Here is a 13,864-nt window from a genome sequence, read left to right as displayed (position 1 = left end):
GTCCTGTCTTTTTTCACTTTATTGTCCTCCCTGTTCTCAAGAAAAGAGATCGTACAGGGAGGCTTTTCAGGAAAACACAAATGATTACAACTACAGCTGGATAGTTAGTGATGGAAGAAGAAAAAGGAGGCATTGGGGCAAGAGAAAAATTTCAAATACCCACTCAACCAAGCCCAAAAGTAGATAATTGGGATGCATTAATGTGTGGTAGGCACAGATTCCTACCAGCCTGAAATTTTAAACTTTTTTTTCATGAACGATGGGCAATGAAATACCCAGTAGGATGTGAATAAAGGGTACTGTGTTCGACTGGATGGTACGAAGAAAAAGAAAAAAAAATACAATCAGCATTGTGGGATGAAAGTTGAACAATAAACGATTAGGGCTTTATCCACTAAGTCTGACACTGGTTATAGATTTATATATTTATTTGCTGATAACTAACACTTTCCATAACCTAACACTAGCCCTAACCCTAGCTCTAACCATAACCCTACCCTTAGCAGTATTCTAATCCCGAATCCCCAATCCCTAAGGCAGGTGAGTGAGCACATAATCTAAACCTGCTGGTACTGCAGCCTGGTCATTGGTCTCGAGGTGCAGTGGAAGTTAGGAGCCTCGAGGTGCAGTGGAAGTTAGGAGCCTCGAGGTAGAGCCTGTAGTGGAAGGGTTCGAGACAAGTCAGCTGACCCTGCAAAGCCAATCAGAATAGTGCAGCGGCTGCTTTAAACAGGGGAAGGAACCGTTGAGGGGCAGCCGCCACCAAAGACTATGGCGTGCCCACCACCGGGAACTCCTCTCCAGAAATGAACGGCTGCCACTGCTGAGGGAGTGGATAAGTCAAGAAAACTTCACGGATCCGCCAAGGTAAGTAAACTATAATAGTCTCTTTTAATTAGTTAAACTTGTTTGGGGCTAAATGGCAAGGGTAGAGTGATGAGTCTGTGATCTAGACGGATCCCTCAATGGTCCCAGCCCGTGTGAGGGGTCAGTTTCGTCAAGTATGTAACTAATCATCTCCTACTTTCTCTTTAAAGTTCTCTATGCATCCTTTCACCCCCTCTTCCAAGATTTATATTCCTGAGCCAGGCGTGGTGGCATTTCCGGAGCCGTAAGAAGATTTTGAAGTCCGCTTCAACTGGGATAGCGAACGTGGTGAGACCTTAAAAGAATCATATTCCATAGTTACATCTTAGTTTCCTAGGTCATTAGTTTGTATGTGTTGGTCTTTTCCAACAGCAAGGACTGAATTGTATAGGTATTTCTTTCCATTTCTATTGTATTCAATACTTTAAAATCTATGCCCACCTACCTACTGTAAATAAGTGTGATTTTATTTCCTATAATGGAGTCTTTAGGACAGATGGTTGCTCCCAGTGTCACTGGGTATCTACTCATTGGCTTTCTGTTTCTTCATACTGGGATTACAGATGTATGCTTCCAGACCTACCATTTTAATCCTGATTTCATGAAATGATTTTAGACTTGTAAGAGAGTGCTCACAAAGATTTGCATAATCTAAATATCTCATAAAAGTGTAAGATTAACCAGCCTAGGATATTAACATGGCTCATGTGCTGATAAGTTAACTACAGATTTCATTTGCTTTTAGTGAGTTACTTCAGTAATGTTTTCTTTTTTATTCCAGATACTTCATTGAATTTGACCAGAATTTCTCCATAGTCTCATCTAGATCGGCAGGTCTTCAATCTTCTCTGGATTCACAACTCTGACACATTTGAAGAATACTGGTCAGTCACTTTTTTCTCAAAATTATGACAGTTTTATTTCACCTCAACTTTTCTTACATAATGTACACAGTGAAAGGTTTTCATATGACATTTACACAAAACACTACACACACATATACTTGTATATATACATAAAGTATATAGATATATGTATATATTATATATGTATTATACACATACATATGGGTATTCTATGTGTATATACTTATATATCATATTATACATTAAATATTGCATATTACATTATAATTATGTACCATATATTATGTATTGCATATTACATGTTATATGTATTATATTTATATGTGTTACATATTATATTCTATGTATTACATTTTATATTGTATACATGCAAATGTAAAAAGAAGAATGTTTGAGTGGAGCAAGGGGACTTGTAGAAAAGGGCACTGTAATATTAGTCTTCTTAAAACCTCTAATAGTGTGTGTGATTGTTCTTTCTTCCCTCGCTCTACCCAGCATTTGGTATTTGTTTTCCTGATGGGAACCATTGTGACTGGGGAAGGTACAGTTTCAGTATGCTTTATCCAAGCATTTATTTGATGGTTATGGGGAGTTACCATTTCTAAATGCATTTATTAGCCATATTCCTTGGAGAACTCTCCACTTCATTCGTTATTTGTTGGTTCCTTTATTTATTAATATTTGTGTTTCTTTATAGATTGTAGTTATTATTCTTGTTAGGTCCATAGCTGCGATTTGTCTCTTCACTGTTACCTGTTTCCTCTACAGAAGCCTTTTTTCAAAGAGCTGTCTATTATCTGTGAAGATGAGTATTTTGCCTTTACTTATGTATGTGCAGCGTGTGTGTTCTTGAGTCTGTAGAGACCAGAAAAGGGTGTCAGGTCTCCTAGCACTGGAGCTATCGACTGTCGTTAGCTGCCACCAGGGTGCCAGTACTTAAACCTGGGACCTCTGCAAGAACAGCAAGTACTGTTAACCACCTAGCCGTCTCCAGCCCTTTCTACAGAATATTTTAAATTTATCACTTTTGATTGTTGTTTCCTAAGATGTTTTCAGAGTCCTCTTTAGAAAGTCTTTGCAGCCAGGCAGTGATGGCGCACGTCTTTAATCCCAGCACTCGGGAGGCAGAGGCAGACGGATCTCTGTGAGTTTGAGACCAGCCTGGTCTACAAGAGCTAGTTCCAGAACAGGCTCCAAAGCTACAGAGAACCCTGTCTTGAAAACCCAAAATAAATAAATAAATAAATAAATAAATAAATAAATAAATAAATAAATAAATATAAAAAGTCTTTGCTGTGCCTATATATTAAGGCACTCTCCTCATGGTTTGTTAGAGATTTCAGCATGTCCCATCATTCATTAGGATCTTTCTTTATTCTATTTTGAGTTAGTTTTGGAGGAGTGAGGGACAGGAATGAGTGATCATCCATTAAGATCTAGTTAGCCAACTTTACCAGATTCATTTGTTGAAAGAGTTTTCCTCATTTTTTTTTTTTTGGTTTCTTGAAAAATATCTAAGTGGCTGTGGCTGTATAGTTGCATTTCTGAGTCTTCGGTTCTATTCCAGGGGTCTACATATCTCTTCTTGCAGCAGAATTCGTGTTGTTGTTGTTGTTGTTGTTGTTTTGCTGGCTCCATAGTGTAATCTGAGAGCAGATGTTGTACCACCTCCAGCATTGCTGTGACTACTTTTGTTTTCATCTCTGTATTTTGGGACTATGTTTTCCTTTGAGATAAATAGAATTGGGATTTTGCAAGGCATTGCATTGCATCTGTATATAACGTTCAGTAACATAGTCATTTTGTTCATCTATGTGAGCCGGAAGCTTTTTACTCTTCTAGCACCGCCTCTTTAAATTTCTTTCGTGTTTTAATGTTTTCATTGTTCAAGTACTTCACTCATCAGTTAGGTTTATTCCTAGGTAGTTTAAATTTTTGAAACCAATTACTGTGCGTGTGTTTCTGTTTTATTTCTCAGTATCAGGGGTTTGGGTCACTATGAAATGGACATTTTTTTATGTTGTTGTGTACCCTGCTTCCATGGTGAAAGGGTTCAGCACATACTAGTGTTTATGTTTGAGTGTTTGTACTCTTTTAATCACATGAACATGTCACTTGTACATAGAGATTATTTAATCTCCTTTTCATTTGCTTTATTTCTCTTTATTGATTCTTTGTGGGTTTCTCATCAGGCATTCCGATCCCACTTATCTCCTTTTCCCCTTGCATCTGCCCTCTGCCCTTGCAACCCACCAATCAAAACCAAATTTAGAAGACAAACCAAGCAGAGCAAAGAAACAAAACAAAACAAAATATAAATAAATAAAAGAGAGAAGACTTGTGTTGTGGAAGCTGTAGTGTGGCCCATTGAGTCACACAGTTTACTCTTTACTTCATTCATCTTTTAAGTGTTCACTGCTATGACTCATTGGTCTGGTTCAAGGCCTCTGGCCTCTGCTAGACCACTGATAATGGGCTCTCATTGGGGCTCCTCTTGGATATCCTGAAGTTGTCCTGGGCTGTGGAGATCCTGCTGTTCTGGATCTGTAGGTTCGTCACTTTCACATGCTCCAGATGTTCATAGATAAGGTGGATGAGTTCATAAATGAGGTGGGCTAACTCATAGTCCTGGTGCTGGGCCTGGGGGTGGGAAGGGACTGGTATCTGGATTGGTCAGCCCCTCTTCTTTCTCTCAACACTACCAGGTAAGCTCTCCAACACTGCCTTGGTTAGCTCAGCCAGTGCAGCCTGCAGCAAGGAGAGGGGCCGGTTTTTTTGCTCTCAGGTCCTCAGATCAGTCTCCCACACCCACACCACCAGGGCCAGCTCTACTGTTTTGCCCAGGCAAGGTGCAGTGCCCTTTTTCCCATTGCTGTAGGGGGCATACAAGGCCAGACAGGGTCATCTATCCTGCTCTCAGGCCTTCAGGGTTAGCTCACCTTTGCCCCAGACCACGGGATCAGCTCTAGTGTGCTGCCCAGACAGGGGGCTGAGCCTGCTCTTCTTTGCACTGCGGCTGCTGTGTGTTAGGGCTAGCTCTCCCACTCTTATGAGCCAGGGCCAGTTCTCTCACCTGCCCCAGGTGGTAATGGGTGAGGGGAGAGGAAACTTTTCTCTCACCCACACCACCATGTGACAGATGAGAGGAGGCAGGGTCAGGTCTACTCTCATGCCCTCAGGGTCAGCAAACCTGCGGGTGGTAATGAGTGAGGGGGAGGGCATCTTTCTCTCTCACACCCATGCCACCATGTGACAGATGAAAGGAGGCAGGGTCAGGTCTGCTCTCTTGCCCTCAGGGTCAGCAAACCTGCTTCCTGCCCACAGGGTCAGCTGTAGTGTGTTGCTCGGGTGAGGTGCACACCTGTGGCAGTGGGTGGCATTTTACCTGTATTGGGGTGAGCTCTCCCTGTAGTGGTAGGGACCAACTCCCCTGCTATAGTATCCAGTGAGGGGCAGGGACAGCTATCCCAGGGACAGTGAAGGGTGGGCCTGGCTCAGCAACAGCATGGTTCCAAAGATCCCTTCTGCTAACATGGGCCATAGGCATCTTCACAAACCTTAGCTGCAGCAAGACCATGGACCCAGACATGGCCCTGGGCAGTGGCCAATGCTAGACATCTCCATGGCTTCAGATGGCAGCACCAGCCACCCAGATCAGTAAGGCCCTTACAGCAACGTGTTCCTTAGGCACCAACATTGAATGAGGTGACTGACCAGTGCCCTGGTCATCTACTTGGCCCTCGGTGGTAACAGGAATCCCAGACATCAACCCAGACCCTGGTTGCTATAGGGACAATGACTCAGACATGGCACTTGGAAGCAACCCTGGCCTGGACAATACCATGGCTCTGAGTGCCAGTGCAGCCACTCAGATCAGGATGTCCCTGGTAGCAGAATGGCTCTCAGACACCCTAATTGCCATAGGTTGCAGCCCAGACCCTGGCTGTGATAGGAGCACAGATCCCAACATGTTCCTAGGCAGCAGCCTGGACCCAGATGTCAGCATCATCTCAGGTGGCAGTGCAGGCTGCTTGGACCACCATGGCTCCTGTGGCAGCATGGCTCTTGGACACCAGCGTGGCCCCAGGTGGTGGCCCAGACCACATGCCCCTCGCCTGCATAGTCCCCAGCCCCGACAGGAGCCGCAGACTTCAACTCAACATCCCTTGGCTGCTCCAGGACCCCAGAGCAAGACTTGGCCCTTGGTCATAGCCCAGGCCTGGACATCTCTCTGGACTCAGGTGGCCAACTCACCATTCATGTCAGCTCTCTCTTCACCACCCTCACCTCTCCAGATCTGCCTTTCTTCCCAGCTCATGAGCCAGTCCATCTCCCTCTCTTCCACCTCCCTACCCTGCACACTCTCACTACAATAGTGTCTGATCACTCAGGGTTGGGAGTCTTGCTTGGGTCACAGGCATGGCCCGGAGTTGTTGCCTTTACTCTCTCTCATGCCTAGGCCTAGAAAACTCAGGCAGTGCACCTGATTGATATGGCTGTTGGTTGATTCTGACCTCCCCAGACCAAAAACTCTGGGTGGGGGAGTACCATCTGTTTCCTCTGCCAATCCAGGCCTGGAATTAGCTTCTTGTTTTATCCTACTTATTTTCTTTTGCATTATTGTTGTGCGCAAACCCTTCAAGCAGCATATTGAGAAGGGTTTTACGGAGCAGATCCTATTGTTTTATTCATTGGCTTTAGATAAAATGGTTTCTGGTCTTCACAGTTTAGTATAATGTTAGCTATAGGTTTGTTATATAGAACCATTTTATGTTGAGGTGTGTTCTTAGAATCTTCAGGACTTTTGTCATGAACATTTCTTTGGCTTTTTCAATGTCTTTTCAGCATGTTTTTCCAGTTTTAGCATGTGCCCTGCTTAAGCAAGCACATTTTCCTGCATGTGTTAGACTGCCCTGTGGTCTCAGTTCTGAATGTATTTATGTGCTGTATTGCCTTTATTGATTTTTGTAACTTCAACCACCCCTGACCCTGATAGAAACCAACTTAATTGTGCTTTTTTGGAGGGGGGGGTTGAGACAGGGTTTCTCTGTGGCTTTGGAGCCTGTCCTGGAACTAGCTCTGTAAACCAGGCTGGCCTCGAACTCACAGACATCTGCTTGTCTCTTCCTTCCGAGTGCTGGGATTAAAGGTCCGCGCCACCACTGCCTGGCAATCATGAGGTTTTACTCTGAGCTGGTGAGCATACTGTATGACCCGAGTTGAGCTAGGGCTTCTCAGAGTTCACCTTCGTTATTTATTTATTTTTGTTATTGATGTTTAAATGTAGAATTTGCTTGATTCTTTTGTCCAGTCCTAATGGTCTTTAACTTAGCTGATACTGATACAGTTTGCTGGTGAGCCTTTCTACATGGCTTTTCCTTTGATTGTTTTATTTGTACTTTTAATGTTTCTATTTTTTTGTTTGTTTTCAGTCTCTCAATTTCTTGCTGAAGTTCTCATGTAGTTTTTGGTTTGCATCTCCATGTCCTTAGTTGGATTCCTTCACACGTTACTTGGTATCTTCTTTGAAATCACTGAAACTTTTTCACCCATAGTTTGCATTCTTAGCCCAGACTTTCAACCACTTCATTGCCTTTAGTTTCATCGTTTGAGCGGTTATGATTATTTTCCCTGCTTTTCCTATTGTGCTATGATTTCTACATCAGTTCCTGTTGGTTTCTCTTCAAGTTTCATTGGGTGAGGCTAGCGAGCAGCCTACTGTTCGGAGAGGACAGAAATAACTACCATAACAGCTGTAACACCAATATAGACCGTGACTATAAAGAGACATGAAATTAATTAAATCCCACTACCCACAGCCCAAACAAGAATAGAACAGGATCAAAAGTAATGTGCAGAGAAGTATGGAATGTGGTTCCAGGGGGATATATAGTCAATGAAGTAAATGAACTGAGCAGGGTGAGAGGGAGCCTTAAGTTAAAGCAATGTTGAATGACAGAAAGGAAAATGGAGACGGAAAGAAGGGAAGCATGTTAGGAAGAGAAGGGGAAAGAGAAAGAGATAATGATAGGCGTGCCTAGTTACAAACATGGGAACGAAACGAAGGCTGTGTACCGAAAGGAATAACAGCTACGAGGTTTGAAAATGCTGTAAGGTGTAAGTGATACAGAAGCCTAGCAGAAAAAAAAAGAGGAAACACAATGGGCAAGACCAAAACTTTTTTTTAAGTGTCCAAGTCTTAGAGATGCTTATTTCCAGGTCCACTAATATTGGAGCCTGTCAGTTGGACTTGGTGGGGAACTAAAACTGGATTATCTTTCTGGAAATTGTTTATTTTTAATGTGTGTGTGTGCCCTTGCATGAGAAATACATGTGTGCCAGGGCCCGTGGAGTTTGGAAGTGGAGTGAGTTCCTACGGTTGCGAGCTGGCAAGTAGGCTTTGTGAACCAAATCTGACCAGTGTTGTTTTTTTTTTTTTTTTGTGTGTGTGTGTGAAATGAGTCAATTTTTAAACGGCTGAGCCCTCTCTCCAGCTCAGAATTTGGATGGTTTTACCCTTGGTAACTGTTAGGCTGGTGCTGAAGCCCCTACCAATCAAACTTCAGTTGTCTAATGTAGTTGTCTTTCTTTTCGAAGTATCCCTTCTTTGTGTCCTAGGGACCTCTGGGCCACACATTGTTTTGATGTCTCTGAGAAGAGTGGGTTCTCCCTCTCTCCAGAGACTCTCTGGTTTGTAAATTCTGAGTGTGCTAATGTCCATGTCAGGGTGTATGTCACAAGTGGCCTTTAAGACTAAGGAAAGGAAATAGAGCCCTGAGGTGTGTGTTGGGATTTTTGTCTTAGGGCACTCACTTCTCACCCAACAGTAGATCATCTGTGAGAGGGAAGAGGCTGCTACAACCTAAGGCCTTCGTGGACCTGAAACTCAGGATTCTCAGTTTCACCAGCACTGAACCAGAAGGTAAGTGACTTCAGATGTAGGACTGCTCCCCAACCTCACGCATGGGATCATCAGTGTCCTCACAAGGTGGCAGAGATTTCTCATTAACATGCAAGTGGTGTGAGCTCAGAGTGGTGGGGCCTTCAGTTCCCGAGGAGCTGCTGCCTGTCTTTTTCAGTGCGTCCTTGCCTGTCATTCACCCAACCCTTCACTGCCTTCTACAGGTGTCTCCCCATAAATCTGGTGTGGCAGCCTCTCTCTAGTTCTTATTTACCAGAGTAGCTTTGTCTTAAACAGTCGGCTGCTCTTGAGATTGCACCTGGAAGGACAAAACTTTGGAACACTAGGAGTAAAAAAAAATCAGACTTTTTTTTCATGATCATTTGTCACACATATAGAACCAGTGTCATCCCAGATTTCCCAGCTCAATTTAAACATTGTGAAAATGGTAGGCATGTCCTGTTCATAGAACCCCCAGTCTCAGGGATGAAATACTGGCTCAATGGTTAAAATATGCCCTTCCAGAGGACCTGAGTTCAAATCCAGTACCCACTTGGTGACTTACAACTCTCAGTAACCCCAGTTCCAGGGGATCCGGTGCCTTCTTCTGGTTACCGCAGGTATTCAGAGACAAGTGCGCTTAGCAATCAGATATGCAGGCAAAACATCCACACACAAGACAAAATTAGAATAAAATAAAATAGAAATCTCAGTCTCTTTACCTGGGTTCTCCTCTTTTCCACTAGGATGAGTCTTTTCCTTTACTAGTCGTGACAGGAGGGTGATGTTGAAGTTTTAAGGAGCTACCTGCTTTGGGCTGCCCAGCCTGTTTCTCCAAATTGTTCACTAACCTATAACATTTTTGCTGATTTCTGCTGCTTCTTATCATGACTCTTTCTTTTTATGTGTATTTCCTTATTTGTTTAGATACAGGGTCTGATGTAGCGTAGCACAACTCCAACTCCCTGTGTGGCCAACAATGACCTTGAAATTGTGACCCTCCCATATCCACCTCCCAAATGCTGGGATCATAAGTGTAGGTCACCATGGCTAGCTTTTATAGTAACTCTTCAATTCAGGATTTGACACAAAGGCAGTTTCTAGTCTGCCAGCTTCACCCTGACTTTCATGACTTGTAATGGTTTGATTGAAACTATTCATTTCTGGCAAAAATTACCTGTTTTTCTGTCCTCTCATTCATCCTACTTATGCAGGAGGTATGCCTTCCATTGGGTCGGTAAGTGTATGATACCTGACACTGAACAGATAAATTACACCGATGTTTACTCTTAACATATACAGCCTAAGACGGGTGGATATCACACGGTAAGAAAACCCACAAAGTGGAAGAAAGTAAGCAAGCAATCACCGTGTGGACACTCTTAGTACTAACGAGGCAACAGAATAACCTGGCTAATACAAAGATGATTTGCCCGCTTGAACAATACCGTGGATTCGTGAGGAACTGAAATCTGCTACTCAGACATAAACAGACAGTGTGTTGTGGTGTACATCATAAGGAAAGAGGCTACCTTAGCTAGGGATCATCTTTCCATGGCGAATGGTGTGGAGGACAACTCATTCTGCAGAAATCCACTTTGTTTTTCCTTCTGATGGCAAACCAGGCATATTTTTGGTATTTCATTTTAAATCTCGTATCACATTGCCACAAAATGATTCCGTTCCTTGTCTTGCTTCCAAAATCTGGGCAGTAACATTGCATACATATGTTGCATTACTGATAAAGTTTACTTTATCCCCATCATTAAATGTAACATTTATGTTGCGCCAGTGTGATGCTACTATTATCTTTTTTTAAAAAAATAATAACCTGGCAAAGGAAACAGTTTCAGATATAAAATACCCTTTGTCTTCTCAGACTCTGACTCACTGCATTTAGATGTTTCTAGGGACCTAACCTGAAACAAATGTCACCTGACGGTGGTCTTCAGCTTTTCTCGTTCTTACCAGATATGTTGATTGGAATTCCTTTAAAGAAGGAGCTATCTTTTCTTCACCCACTTCAATTTATTTCTATTGATATATGGTTATGAGTAATTAATATACCTTACATTATAATCATATTAAATTATATTTTTGTTCCTTAAACTGTTCTAGCTTTGGCCATTGGGTTTGCCTTTTAGTTAGTTTTATACCCACATCTCTTTCTTACACTCATTTTCTGTCACTATAAAGATTTCAAGGCCATCTTGAAATTTTTCCCACCATGATCTTAGACTAAGTCTACTTTCTAAAGGAGTCTTTTTCCCCCTCTAAGAATGATAAAAACTAATGTCTTTGTGTGTGCTCATTTTTAATTGGGTTTCACTTGTGCTAGGTCCTGTCCATAGAGAGAGGTGGGATGCATATTGTGTTTACCTACCCATGTTTATATTAACACATGCTTATGTATTTCTGCATTTAGCTGTATGTGTTGATACTAAAACTTAGGACTCAAATACACGAGATACCAATCTATTCTAGCCTTATCTGTAAGTTACTTTTTCTGATCTGTTTTGGATCATCTGTGACATATTTCTTAACTTTTTTCATTCCTAGTCTGTATATACAGGGTAGTTTCATAATTACTAGCCAACACCCCTGTTAGAAATGACTTATTAATAGATGTTTTTGTACACTTCTTTCAGTCTTTATCTTTTTAAAAATATACACACAATAGAATGTTATCCAACTATAGGAAGGAATGAAGTATTGATACATGCTATCGCTTGGCTAAATCTCTGAAACGTTATTAAGCAAAAGCAAGTCAAATATAAAGACAAGGCATTTTATGCTACCACTCAGATAAAATATCTAGAAGAGATAAGCCCATAGAAACAGAGAACAGGGTATGAAGAAGGGATAAATAGAGAGAAACTGCTTATACCATGTTCATCACTTCCAAGAGCTCAGTCTTTATCTTGAAGAATAAAGTTAACTCAGTGCTTTCCAAAGTTTCTTCCCAAACCATTGTCTTAGTCATTCCTCTATTGTGTTTATATTCATTAACTATCTGGTTAGTTTAAGAACTGGGAAGATGGCCAGCTTGGTGACGTGCTTGTCACACAAGCACGAGGGGTCCTAAGTTTATCTCTAGCACTAATGTAAAATTTAAGCATGGCTGAAAACATCCATAATTCCCTATGCTGGGGGAAATGATGGAAAGACAGAGCCAAGTGCTCATTGGTCAGTCATCCTGGTTAAATCAATGAGCTCCAGTCTCAGTGAGAAACCTAATAGCCAAACATAAGGAGGAATGAGACAGAGGAAGACAACTGATGTCAGTGTGTGTCTGCCACATGCACACATGCACATACATCCACATGCATGCACCCACAAACTATAGTTAAATTTGTTAATGCTTCAGTTACCCCATATTCTGTTCTCTAAAATTGTTTTACCTGTTCCTTGCTATCAACAGTGTACTGGTTCCAGAAATCTGTCAGTGAGTTTTCACTGAAATTCTGTAGAAGCTCGTGATCTTTGTATCATATGGTATAGTATTGGCATATAAGGTACTGTGTTCTTCATTATACATTAATTCATCTATAAATTACTTATAGTTTCCAATTCAATGTAAATGCTATGTGAATTATTGTGCTGTATTACTTAGGGAATAGAGGCAAGAAGACATCCTGTCCATATCCACTGCAGACAGGTTTTTCAGAATATTTTCTATCAGTGGTGACTTGGATCTGTTAATAGAGTAGTAAAGGTGCAAGAGGGCAATTGTGTTTGTGTTTTGGCTATGTGAAGATTACTATTATTCCTAAATCTCTGTTACAGAAGTCTGTATGCTGGGGGAAGCGCCACTCCTCTCTTCTACCCTCTTCTTATTTCCCGTTTCCTTCCTGTCCTCCCCCTGTAGGGATAGCTAGTGCATCCAGTCTGGACTTTTTTCTGTACTCTGCAAAAAGGAGAAATTATGTGTTATGTTATATTGCCTTCTTAATTAAAGGTAACGTAAGATACATCGTCCTTCTAGTTTGCATCTAACCACATTTGTAGAAATGATGCCCTGCCACTTCATAGAAATTTCCGTTATTCTTTTTCACATTTGTTTATGGTATGTATGTATGACCATACTGTATTTTTATTTAAATATTCACCTATTATGTTTTGAATTGTGTTTAACAGTTTGAAATTATAAATAACACTCCTATGAATATCTTTAGGCATGTGTATTTTTGTATTTAGGAAAACAGATCTTCATAGGCCCAGAAGTAGGGTTATTGGGTCAAATTTAATATCATATGTAGTTTTGTTAGGCAGTTTGAATTTTTTTCCTGGAAGACTTTTCTAAGTTTTCACTTGCACTAGCAATGTGTGAGAAGCACTGTTTTCTCACAGCCCCATGAACAGAATTATGCTGCTTTACTTTAAACATTTGTTCCTGTAGGTGACCTGACACTAACTGATAATCCTATAATTGTTTTTATATATGCATGCCTAATTGTCATTAAAATTAAGCTTTTTATCACTTGTGAACTGTATTTTTACACTATCGTGTGATTATTATTTCACACCTTTTCCTCATTTTTATACCAAATTTCTGGTCCATTGTCTTTCAGTTTTAAATATGTGTTGATAATTAGCATATCTTCCAGTTGTCTGATATGTCTACTGATACCTGAAATTTTTTAATTGCCTTTTGATTTAATTGTGACTTTTATTCTTTGAAATACTTTCATTTTTATGTGACCAAATTGCTTCTTTCTTTGCCTCCAGAATTTGTGTGATATTTAGAAAGCCCTTTCCTATAGTGAGGTTAAAGAAGAGCTACCATATTTTCTTCAAGAATGTGTGTGGTTTAACTTCTTTTAAAATTATTTTTATTTTATGTTTATGAGTGTTTTGCCTGTATGTATGCATGTACATTATGTGTTGGCCTGGTGCCATTGGCATCCAGAAGAGTATGTTGGAATCCGTGGAACTGGTGTTATACAGGCAGTTGTGAGCTTCTATGTGGGTGTCAGGAGCTGAACTCAGTCCTCTGAATGAGCAGCCCGTACTCTTAACCACTGTTGAACCATCTCTAGCTCTTGGTTTAACTTTTTGCTTACTTCTTTAATCTATGTTAATATTATGGATGTAAATGGCAATTTTAGATCTGTTTTAAATTTTGTTCTAATTGTCTCATGCTCCCCACTGCTCCAGTGGTTTTGCAGACCACCATATTTATGCACTAATTTCCATTTGTGTTGACTTTATTTCTAGGCTGTTTAGGCTA

This window comes from Microtus oregoni, unplaced genomic scaffold (genome assembly GCF_018167655.1).
Source record: "Microtus oregoni isolate MIOR12 unplaced genomic scaffold, Mior012 000050F_ref0000143, whole genome shotgun sequence".
NCBI lineage: Eukaryota > Metazoa > Chordata > Mammalia > Rodentia > Cricetidae > Microtus > Microtus oregoni.
The sequence above is the reverse complement of the archived record's forward strand: the minus strand, read 5'-3'. Positions refer to the sequence as shown.